At 40.2% G+C, this 12,858-nt stretch overlaps 1 protein-coding gene across 7 annotated transcripts in view; it reads left to right on the top strand.

The window, feature by feature from the left end:
- The window catches only part of MEIS2 (Meis homeobox 2), a 659,015-nt gene that overhangs the window by 496,606 nt on the left and 149,551 nt on the right, over positions 1-12,858 (top strand). The window lies entirely within an intron of this gene.

Here is a 12,858-nt window from a genome sequence, read left to right as displayed (position 1 = left end):
GGCATTGTCTCGTCTATCTTTACTACTTTGGTCATATAAACTTACCTCTCCTTGGCCACTACTGTTACTAATATTAATATTTCTTGATCTATTTTTCTGTGGTTGTGTGGCAGATTTCCTCTTTCCAGGTCTGTATGCACAATTTCTACTTTAAAAATCTGGCATCAACTTTAAATTGTCCGGGGGGGGGGGGGGGTAATTACAGTTTTTACAGCGCAAAAACAGTTTTTCAGTGCAGTCAGCACTTTTCTGAGCTGTGATGCCTCAGGATTAATTAATTAATTTTAAAATTTTCTATACCATGTATAACTACACAGTTTACCGAATTGGCAAAGTTCTTTTACAACTAGTTTGGTGTGCCTTGACAGATATGAAAATTAATCCTGGCTCACACCCTCACTTCATAAATCAGTAAAACCCTGTGGATAAGTTCACATTTGTTGCCCAGTGAGTTTGTGAGGCTACAAGAACAAGCAAAACCATTTCACTTTTGCTTAGTAAGGGATACACTTAGTGATGAAGTGACTCAATGGAACCTTTCACCTCTGGAGAACAACTGAAGTGAATTTGGAACTAGAGCATTGCATTACATTAATGATTTCTATTCTGCCATTACCTTGCGGGTCAAGACGGATTACATAAGAAGTTATCTGGACATTTCCAGAGGTATTACAGAGTAGAGCGGGTTGCTTCTGGGGATTGAGATGATTCCTGTGGTGATTAGTTTGTCTTCAAGGATTTCTTGAATAGCAGGGTTTTTATTTCTTTTCTGAAAGTTTTGTAGTCTGGGGTTGTGATCAGTAAATTGGAGAGTTGGTGGTCTAGTTTTGCTGCCTGTGTGGCTAGTAGGCCATCGTACAGTTTTTTTTCGTTTGACATCTCTGATTGGAGGGTGCGTGAATGGAGTATGGGTTCTCCTGTGTCTGGACAAAATTTATTCTGTGAGTCTACAAGCAGGTTTTCAATGGGAAATTCATTGTAGAATTTTTGAGCATTCAGTGCAGTAGGGATATCTTTACCCTGTGCAAGGTGAAAAGCAAATCCCAGTACAATGTGCCTAAGGTCTGTAAGTCATACAGGAATCAGAGAAGAAACTGAAAATAGCCCTCATTATGAAATCTATATGCAATATTTACCCTACATAATTGTCAGATGCACAGTATGAAGCTTTATTCCTACACACTGGGGGTCTTTTACTAAGGCGTGCTAGCCGATTTAGCACACGCTAAATCGGCTAGTGTGCCTTACTAAAAGTCCCCCAATCATAGCAAGCTTGTCCTAATCTTGCCCATGGTGCTGTCTGCCCCTTTTCTCTGTATGGCAGAATTGGGGGGGAGGAGGTATTTTTCAAAAACCTAGTTTACATACCTCATAGCACTCTCCAAGCTAAGCAGGAGTCCTACAGTCCAATCAGTAGGTGGTGCTGTTTCACTATCACATTTTCAATACTGACTGACAGACAAGCTCTGCAGAACTCCAGAGAACTTGCCTGTCCTTAGAGATTGAAAACACAGTGTTAAAGCACCACCACCCCACTGGCAGCAATGCAGTTGGGGGGACTTCAGCTCAGCTTAGTAAGAACAGCGCTGCCTAGTAATTTTTTTTTTTTTTGGGGGGGGGGGGCGTTGGGGGAGGGTAAGATGTACAGAGTGCCGAATAGCTGGGAAGTAAATATTCTCTAATCCCTCCTAAGAATGGTATTGACTAGGGGTAAGAGGGAGGAGATACCTCTATAAAAATGAGTACAAATTCAAAAAAATTTGACCACGTAACACCTCTTCTATGAAATGCCCAGTGGTTTCCAATTCAACATCCCGTAACATATAAAATCCTACACCTTTATTTTAAAATTCAACAGGCAAACCTTCCAGCTTTTCTCGATAAATTATTAATTCTGTATATTCCTTTTAGAACCTACAATACCCTCTCTAAAAATTATTAGTACAAAACAAAATGAGATATTCTCAGTAGATGCGCCACAACTAAGGGACTCCATGCCTTCTACCCTTAGAAATGTGTCATCTCGGGATAAATTCAAGAGTTCCCTGAAATCTTTCTTGTATAAAGATGCTTCTCAAGTCTAAATTTAAGATCTATGCTCTACTTTTTCTAAAGGATAAGTATTTTAAAGATTTGAAGTCAAAAGATGCTAATTGTACTTTCCCATATATGTTGCTTTCCTATAATTAATGTAGTTCTACCCCAGTCCCTTTTCTATTAAGTTAGTCCTTGTCCGACTCTATCTAGATTTTGAACTGTAATATAATGACTATGTTTTATCATGTACATTGCTTAGAAGTTTTATAGGCGATATTATCAAATTTTAAATACTGAAACCTGAATGCAAACTTTCTCTCTTCCCTCCCTGCCATCCACTAGCTCTTTCATACACCCATTCTGTCATTCTCTGGCCCAACCTCACTAGTCGCAATCCTTCCACCTGTTGAGTTGCAGTTCTTTTATGTTTATTGCTTAATCTTTATTCAGTTTCTTTCCTATGTCCTTTCTTTTTTTTTGTACATCTTTTCATTTCTCTAGTCTTTCCTGATTTATTAATTTATCTACCTTTTCTCTTCCCCTTTGATTTCTAAGTTGTCTTCCTCTGTTGCTTTCTGTTTTCTTAGCTTTTCCTCTAGACCAGTGGTTCCCAACCCTGTCCTGGAGGAACACCAGGCCAATTGGGTTTTCAGGCTAGCCCTAATGAATATGCATGAAGCAAATTTGCATGCCTATCACTTCCATCATATGCAAATCTCTCTCATGCATATTCATTAGGGCTAGCCTGAAAACCCGATTGGCCTGGTGTTCCTCCAGGACAGGGTTGGGAATCACTGCTCTAGACTGTTCCATCCTGCTGCTGTCTTTCTTCTTTTGCCTCTTTCAGTCCTACACTGTAGATTCTACTACATTTGTCTTTCTTTTTATTGTTTCCCTCTACCTTTTCAAATTCTATTCTCATATTCCTGTCTTTCTCTCTCACACAACCTTTAATCTTCACTCAAATACACCCCTCCCCTAGCACTCACATACTGCTCTCCTCCTACTTCCTGTCAATCACCCTTTACCTCTTTTCTCCTCTAGCCCTCTCATCCTCCTCCTTCCCAGATTATCTTTCCCCTGCCTCCTCACCTTTCTCTCGTCTCTACCTTCTACTTTTTCACTGCTTATCCCTCATCTTTCTATTCCTCCATTCCCCTTTAGCTCTCCTTTTAGTCCTTCATCCTTTATCTCTTTCTGTCTCCCCCAATCATTCCATCCCTTCTTCCATCCCAACTTCTTCCATCCCCTTTTGATTTCCTTCTTCCTCACACCCTCCTTTTTCATTCCCCTCCTGCTCTCGTGTTCCCCTCCCCCATTTCCATTCATTTTCTCTCTTTATTTGTCTGTCCCCATTCAATCTTTTCCCTGCCTCCTCCTCCTTCACCTTCTCTTTCCCATAGCCAGCAGCAGTGGGGACCATGAAAAGTCAGAGCATAGTTTATATTCTGTTTTTATTTGAAGTAGATTAGAGCATTATATACATAATTAAAAAACACAATAGAAGTTTGACATCATTCATGCATCACAAACTTTACAGTGTAAATTTCATTTAATAAAAGATGACATTTCAAAACTTTTTTTAATTTATAACATTTTATTGAAGGAAATAAGTAAATATAATATAATACAAATAGATTTTCATTTCAAATAGATTCATAATTATGATATTTTCATACATATATCTATCATTCCTCCAAAATATATTTCCATATGACCCATATCAACCCCCTTACTCCCCTACCTCCCTTCCCCTTCCCCCTTCCCCCCTCTCCTTCCCCCTCCTATTCACTTTGTATTGAAGTAATTAATCAAATTATAAAAAATTATGAAATTTACATACATATTTCTATTATTCCTTCAATATACATTTCTATATAACCTGTTCCATCCTACCCCTGCACCCCCCAAATTCTCCTCCCTCCCCTGAATTGAAGATGACACATATTACCAAAGCTTCAATGTAAAATATTAATAATCATACTTCGTGCTCTAAACTTTTTTTAAAATTGATAAGTCTTCCTCCTATCGAATGCACTTTGGACATTTATTCCACTCTGTTAGCTCTGCATGTTAGAGTGTATATTTCACCTGACAAACAAAGCTGACATTTCAAAAGTTTTTTAAATTGACACGTCTTTATGCTGCTGAAGGGACACTGGACGTTTATTCCACACTGTTGGTCCTGCACATGAAAATTTTATTTATTTATTTTAAAAGTTTATAAACCACTTAGAATCAAAGCGGTGTACAAAACAACGTACATAATATTAAGACGCACCAAGTATCCATAAAATAGACAAAATTGGCAGTTATATTACACAATTGTCAACGCTGATATTCTCGCTAATATATTGCTACACCCACCAATCAAAATCTCCATCAACCCACAGGGTCAGAGCATAGCCAAGATTAGGTTAGTATTCCCTCTTCGTGTGTTACATAAAGGCTTCAACAAACAGTTGAGTTTTCAGCTGTCTCCTGAAATTTATACGATCTTTACATAGTCTCATAACTACAGGGAATGAGTTCCATAGTTTTACACCCACTATCAAGAACATGGATTCCCTCATCTTCTTACAGTGAATTCTTGTTTCCTTGTCATTCACAAGTCTCATCTCACCCTCAGATCGTAGCCTACGATTAAGTTGATAAACTTCCCACAAGTTTAAAAAAAATGCTTGATATATTGCGTAAGCGGATTCTTCTGTGGGCGGATATTTTAGTTTTTTCCCAAGTTATTATATTGGGCTTGTCCAGAGGGAGTAATTTGCTACTACACAAAGCATCCTTATTGGCCAGAAAATGTATCCTTGTGTTGTGGCGTCAACCTGAGGCACCTACGGTAACGATGTGGACAAATGAAATGTTTACCTTATTGAAATTTGAATACCTGGATGTACGTAAGGGTGGCCCTGGTCCCTGGAGGAAATTTCAGAGAATTTGGGCCCCTGTATGGGAAGGCCTGTCCCATAGAGCCAGAAGTTCTCTCCTGAACTTTTGACACTGAAGTGCTGGGGTGGGTGCAGGTGGAGGGAGGTTTGGGTTGGGTGGGTTTTCTGGGAGGGGGGTCTTTTTGGGTCTTTTAGGCCTCCGTGAAGGATCAACACGAAGGTCCTTGTGTTGCCTGCTGTTGACTTTGTACTGTTGTTCAGTTTGGCGTGTATGTTTGTAATACCAAAAATTTTTTCAATAAAAATATTTTTTTAAAAAACATGTTCGAGCAGAAGATTACACCACCTGGTGCATATTTGAAAGCACCTTGTGGAATATTCACTGTGGGAATTTTATTTATTTTTATTTATGTAAAAAAATTTCTATACCATTTTTAACTAAACGGTTCACAAAGCTACATACATAATTTAAAAACAGAATCATCATGACATACTAAGAAATCCTAAGAAATCATGTTAAAACATTATTACAAACTAAAACCATGATAAAAATGATCGTGAACAGTTCATCAGCTTTGCCAAAAAAGGCAATTATTAACTAGAAGAAAGCATCTGCAAATAGCTGTGTCTTGAGTAATTTCCTGAACATATCCTTTACACAGCAGTTTTGTATTTGGCCCACAAGGGAGTTTCATTTTTTTAACTCCTGCACAGCAGAAAGTCATTTTGCCAGTCTCATCAAGCTTTGGATTTACATTTGTCTTCAGTAAAGCTGAATTTCCAGAACGTAATGATCTGTTTGGTATATAACTGGACATGTTAGTTTTAAACAATTCTGGGATGTTTCCATACAAGAATTGGAAGCCAATGTAATTTTTTCAGAACTGGAGTACTGTTCGGGCCTCGGGGTACTCTTTCTTATTGTTTCCAAGTGCACTTGTTTCTGAGAGGAACAACCAAATCTGAAAGGGCTGCAGAGCGCAAAGATCTTGATAGCACAAAAGGCATCAAACAAATATCTTGGAGACTTGTTTTAAACTCAAATAAACCATCAGCAGCAATTTCTACCTTACACGAAATTCCATAGACAACCAATATATCTCAATCAAATGTGAAGAAACATGCTCAAATTTGTCACTCCCACATAAAAATATATTATTGAGTTCTGTGCCACCTATAATGCATGTAAACTAGAAGATGGTAACCCCAAGAACACAATATTACAGTACACATCTCCCTCATTATTAGCGGGGGATAGGGACAGAGCCGGACCGCGAATAGGAAAATACCACGAATATCGGGCTCTGACCCACCCCCGCCTCCCCCTGGCATCCCAGCCTTACCTGGTGATCTAGCGGGCGTTCGGGGCAGGAGCAATCTTCCTACGCTCCTGCCCCGTGTAGATCGCCAATAGGAAATGGCTGTAGGAAGTTCCCGTTGTAATCTCGAGAGACTATGGGAGCTCACGGCAGCCATTTCCTATTGACGATCTGCAAGGGGCAGGAGCGTAGGAAGATCGCTCCTGCCCCGAAAGCCCACTAGACCACCAGGTAAGGCCGTGATGCCGGGGGTGGGGGAAGGCAAAAAAATGGGGGGTTTCCCCCTCCCCCCAAAAAAAATTGCAATTAAGTGAAATTTGGAGTGGGGAAACTGCAAATGGGGAGGGGGAAGTGTAATCAAGTCCTGCTAGTACCAAAGATGGAATTATTAGTTTGAAGTCATGCCTAGGCAGGTATGGCTAAAGCTTGCTCAACATTTGCAATTTAAAGTATGTTTTCCTAATAGCCTCTTGCAAATGTAGTCTAAGGGCTCCTTTTACAAAGCCGAGCTAGCGGTTTGATCGCATGCACCGGATTAGCGCACGCTAGCCGGAAATCTACCACCTGTTCAAAAGGAGGCGGTAGCAGCTTGCGCTTGAGGCAGTTTAGCGCGCGCTATTCCGCACGTTAAGGCCCTAGTGCGGCTTTGTAAAAGGAGCCCTAAAAGATAAGTGGGGATCTAATATCACACCCAAATTACATACCTCGATGGAATGTATTTAATGCAGTAATACCAGCAGTAGCTTCAGCTTCTAAATCTCTTGAAGCAAGCATGATTTTTTCTTTGCAATATTCAGCATTAACCTGTTGGCAGTCATCCAACTCCCTATGGTATCCAAAATATCATTCGATCTCTGCACATCCAACAGCAATGAACCTTCAACTGGAAAGAAAAATTGTATATCATTGGCATATTGCCGACATGATAAATCTTGATGTTTCTTCAATTTGCATATGGAATCAGGTACAGATTAAACAAGACTGCAGATAATACAGAACCATGAAAAGCACCTGTACCTACCTCTCTATACTTTGAAAGATTTCCTCCTACACATACCTCTCTATCTTTTAAAAATTATTCAAACTACTGTAAAACTGTTCCTCGAAGCCTGGGGTTACCATATGGCTCCAGCGAAAGGAGGACAGATTGAGACATCCATGTTTTACTTCAATGCTTGGTAATATTATAAAATTGTATAAATAAATAAAAAAGAATATATCATTTAACCTGTATTCGATTAATCCTACTATTAGAATTCTAGGGGTTATTTTAGATCAAAATCTCACATTGAATTCAAATACAGATGCTTTAGTAAGGAAAAGTTGGTATACACTGTGGAAATGATGGACTATTAGACCATATTTCGATGTTTCTTCTTTCAGACTACTAGTACAGTCTTTAATTCTAAGCATTTTGGATTACTGTAATATTGTTTATTTAGCAGGTTATCAGAAAAATATTTATAGACTCCGCATTGTGCAAAACACGGCAGTCCGATTAATTTTCAATTTGAAAAAAAAAAAACAGATCACGTCACACCTTATTACCAAAGACTGCATTGGTTACCGGTCGAGGCTAGAGTCAGATATTAAGTTTGGACAAATTGCTATAAAGTCTTACATGGTTTAGCACTTGATTATCTTGTGGATCATTTCTTATTCATTAATTCACAATGCTTGCTTTTCCATCGGTAAAGGGTTGTTTATACAAGAGCTATTTTCAACGACTCCTATCTTTTCAGGCAGCTTCTGTGATAAAGGAGAGCCCGAGAGCTCGTCTCGATGGGCGGCTGTAACACGGGGATGAGGGCCCGCGCGGCCTCCCATCGAGACGAGCACTCCGCGCGAGGGGAGGGGGAGGGTAGGGTGCAGGAGGCAGCATAGGATAGGCGGGTTTAAAATTCCCGCTGCGGGGCTGCCTCCTGATAGGATAGGGGGAGCCGGGCGGAGCTGATGAAGCCGGGACCTCGGAGGACCCGGTCTCTTCCTGGGTCCTCCGGGGCGGCTTTTTCCTGCCCACCCTCCCGCCCTCTCGTTGTCTGGGTTGGTAGGTGACAGAGTTTCGGTAGGCGGTTATCCCAAGCTACGGTATGGTACAGCTCATCAGGAGATGAGCGGGGGGGGCTGGCAGGGAGTCGTGCCCGGGTTCTGGTTCTATGGTTAAAGGGGCATGTTGGGACATGCCACCCCCCAGAACCTTGCTGGCATGGCAGGATCGGGGGCCGAATATTATTGGTATTGGTTAAGGTGTAGCTCGGGAGAACTGTTTTGTTATGTAAATGTTAAATTAATGGTTTATTAATAAACAGAGCTGCGGCTGTTTATCCATATACATGAGTTGTGTTGTTATTGGAAGGGAAGTTTAAGTGTGGGTGGGGCGGGGGAGAGAGAGCGGGCTAATACATATCCCGCTGTTAAGAGTTTGTAAATCTGTTAGTTAGCTCTGCCTCTTACCAGCAGTTCAGGAAATTGTTGAAAACCTATTTATTTAAGACATTTTTGTAATTTAGGTTATTTGTTTTAATTGTTATTGTTTCAATTTTCTTTTGTAAATCGCATAGAACTCCTAAGATACTGTGGTATGAATACATTTTTATGTTATGTAACTAGATTTTGGTATACCAAAAATGTTAAAAGCAATAGCTTAATAATTCAAATGCTTACACAGCAAGAGTATTTCATATTTTTCAATCTAGTCAGCAGATACCTCTCCCTCTATCTCAATCTCTTTCTCCCCACCCCCCTCCAGTTCCTTTTTTTTCTGGGTATACCCCATGAATACATATACTAGCACAGAGATTTCTGAAAATACTTGAATCCCATCTCTAAGTAGAAATCTGGGAAGGCTTTATATTTTGCTGTGTACATTTTCAAATGATAATTTCTCAAAATTTCCACAGTCTCTCTCCAACTTAGTGCTGAGAACAAAGCATGTAATATCATCTCTATCTGATAACATCTTAATGATCCCTGTTGATGAAGCCCCCATTCCACCCCACTGAAATTACTAGGAATCCCTTGCCTGGATGGACTCTTGTAGATGAACAGCTCTTAACAAGGGTTTGTGATAAGTAAAGCAAAGTACTGTCAACTGAATTCTATAGCTTTCTCACAAACACCCATAAATGATAGGGACACGGTATGCAGAGTGTTAAAGATAGGATAATCATTTGACAAATGTTCTTCCCACAAATCTTTTAATATCTCAGAAAAGTCAGCCCCCAAAATTACCTCAGAAAAAAAAAATTCTGGGCGTGGAATGGAGAAGGTCATGCGGTACAATTAGCTGAGCAACAGCATTTTTCCTCGGCTCCTGATTCATCCACAGTAAATCATCCACTGCAACTAGCATCTGCACACAATCCATCGTGTGCAACAAACATTTGTAAAGCATCGAAGGACATGACATCCAAAACCGGGAAAAAAGAGGAATAAAAAGGGCGGCCTGCCCCCTCAGCAGATCCCAAAATGTTGACGGGGGATTCAGAACCTGCTGAAGTGACTGATTCTTTGCTTGGATATCATGGTAGATGACTTAGATGCACATTTGAGCCCCATAAACGATCAACTAACTTGATGGCCGAGTTTAACAAGTGGGTGAGGGAGCTGCAGTCTAGACTGAGTGGGACAGAGGACACTGTGCAGGAAGCAAAAGCTGAACTAATTCATCTACAAAATATAGTTGCTACCTGTGAAAGTAAGCTGGATGACTTTGAAATAGGTCACAATGGAATAACCTCAGGTTTCTTGGGCTAGGTGAGTATTTGAAGGATGGGGATCTTATCGGAGTGCTGAAGAAGTGGCTCACGATAGAATTATATCAGAGCAATCAAGTAGGCACTCTCAGGGTTGAGTGAGCCCTTAGACTTGGTAGAGCCCTAGCAAACAATGGTAGGCCTTGAGCTGTGATCGCACGGAACTTTGCACACAAAGAATACATAATAACGCAGTATCATCAAACGAAGGACTTGTGTAGTAACCAGCAGGTTCTGTTCTTTCAAGATTATTCTGCAGCCATGGTAGATAAAAGAAGAGCCTATAATTTGGTGTGCAAAATACTAGTGGAAAAGCAGCTGCATTTTACTTTACAGTATCTGACATGCCTGTGGATTGTTCGAGATGGAAAACCAGCAGTTTGCTTCTCCTGAGATGGCAATGGCTGCACTATGAGAATGATATCCTGCTTTACTGGATTTGGCTGGAGGATCGTGACATCTCCTGATGGAGTTCTGTACTGTGTTCTCTCTGGTTCCTGGTAAGCAGATATTATCATTGGTTTCTTCATCAGTATTTGACTGATTCCTGTTTGGTCCATTCATCAGATTCAGTTCCTGTATTGAATGGATGTGAGTTGGACTTTATTTAGATCTTGTGGGATGATGCTGGGCTCTGCAGTTTACAGATGCATTTGAGGAGGTTTCTAGACATTCATGTCGCTATTGGCGGAGTTCAAATATACCGTTTTTCAGCTTTCCTATTTTTTATTACAGTTTATCACCTTAAATGATGAATCTCCCTGGGTCGTTTTATACTCAGGGATGAAGGAGACTCCCGGGTACAGTTACTGACAAGTAGGATCATCACCTTTGTACCCTGGAACAACTGATTTTGACTGGAGACTATTAATGGATTTTGCCCCCCTATTGCACAGCCGGACCTTGCTGTTCATTTGCTTTGAAACTTGTATTGTTGCTATGGACGGTATATATAGTGGGATATAGGCGGTATGACTGGTGTATGTGAATGGTGATTATTTGGAGGGGTACAAAGGTATTATTGGGATGTGGGATGGGGAAGGTAAGTTAGAAAGTGGGAGGTGGGGGGGTGTGGAGGTTATTTTTGGGTAGTGGGTTATTTGCTGCTTTGATATTTGATGAGAAGATGTTCTTGCTATTTCAAGTCTAGTGGTGGGAATGAGGGCTGGACACTCCTGCCACCAGTTTCATACTGATTCTTCTTGGTTGTCATTTTCTTTTATACTCTGGTGTAGATATGGCTAGTAGGCTTTTAAAAGTATATTCATGGAATATATCTGGTATGAATTCCCCAGTTAAGAGACGCATTGTCTTTTCAAACCTTAATGCACTAGTCTGTAGCACTCAGCTATTTCAGAAAGACGCTTTTTATCAGAGGTTCTTGATGAATGATTATGGTTGTTTTTTGTAGTCATTCATCAAAATTATGTGCTTTACAGAAACATCCCTTGATGTTGGACTTCTGACACACGCATTGTTTTGCCGAAACACGGCTGTGTTGAGTCTTCATATCTGGAAAAACCAAACAAAAACTGCAGACTGTGTACAAGATGCAGGCAATATTTATTGTACCAAAGTTAAAATGCAGTAATATAAAACCTTTTTACCAACCAGGGGACCCGACACGGTCCATGTTTCGGACAACACACCTTCGTCAGAGGTCCGCAAAGAATAAAGGTAACAAGTGCCTGTGTGATTCATTTTTTTTCTTCTTGAGTCTTCATATCTGCACATTCTATTGGAGTGGAAAAAGAATCTTTATACTTGTGTATTTTGTCAGAATGAAGAAATAAACTCCACAGTTTGGAAGATTCTTTAATTCCTTCTTCACCTCACTTTTTGTACTTTTCTCAGCACCTATTAAAATAAAAGTTTCAAAAAAAGACCAAGAACCAGGGTTCAAATCCCACAGATGATCCTTGTGATTTTGGGCAAGTGACTTAACTATCCTTTGTCTCAATTACAAATTAGAGGCCAATATAGAAAAGTGAACTGTACAGAAAACTCAGCTAGACATAAGCACATATCACATTAAAATTCTGTAGTAATGAAAACAAAAGATATATTCAAGTCAGATGCAGAGAAATATGCAGAAGACCTGAAGGCTGAGTGCAGGTTTTTCTCTGTTTCACAAGCTTAAGCCCTGAGGAGGAGTAAAGGGTTAGTTTGTTGCTCTGAGGTCAGCACTAGTGAAGATTTCATGCCTTTTTCTTCTCTATAACATGAGCATACAAGATCTTCAATTTTTTTCTGGCCTTCTTGAAGAGAGGGAAAATGTGATTGAAAATGCACATAAGGGCACATTTGCTGAAATCCTAATGTGAGCAAAAATAATACTATTGCAAAGTTATATGCAGTATTCACAGAATAGTATTCCAGCATATCTGTGGATGTATGCACATACAGCTTCAAGTGTGGATACAATGTGATGATGATAGGCAGGAGTGAAAATCCAGAATGGCCTAGGAATATTGTGGTGAATAACCAGACACTTTTGATACATATGAAATTGAAAATCTTAGGGGTCTGGTTAGATTCCACACTATCCATAAAAGACCAAGGGGCTCATAATCGAAACAGAAAAACGTCAAAAAACCGGCCTAAATCGGCACTTGGATGATCAGTAACAAAAAACGTCCAAGTGCCGATATTCGAACAGGGTTTTAGATGTATTTAAAAACAACTTAGGCCTACACAGTGCTGCTGAATTACCAGAGCTAAAAGGGGAGTTTTAGGAGGAGGAGTGAGGGCGGGATTTGGGCGGGCCGTGGGCCGTCCTAGACTTAGTCGTACTGCATGTATAACCGAAGGTTTTACAACACTGCCTAGACGGAACTTGGACATTGTGACTTA

Source organism: Geotrypetes seraphini, chromosome 7, assembly GCF_902459505.1.
Source record: "Geotrypetes seraphini chromosome 7, aGeoSer1.1, whole genome shotgun sequence".
NCBI classification, from domain to species: Eukaryota; Metazoa; Chordata; class Amphibia; order Gymnophiona; family Dermophiidae; genus Geotrypetes; species Geotrypetes seraphini.
Note: the sequence above shows the minus strand (reverse complement) of the source record. Positions and strands in the feature narration are given on the sequence as shown.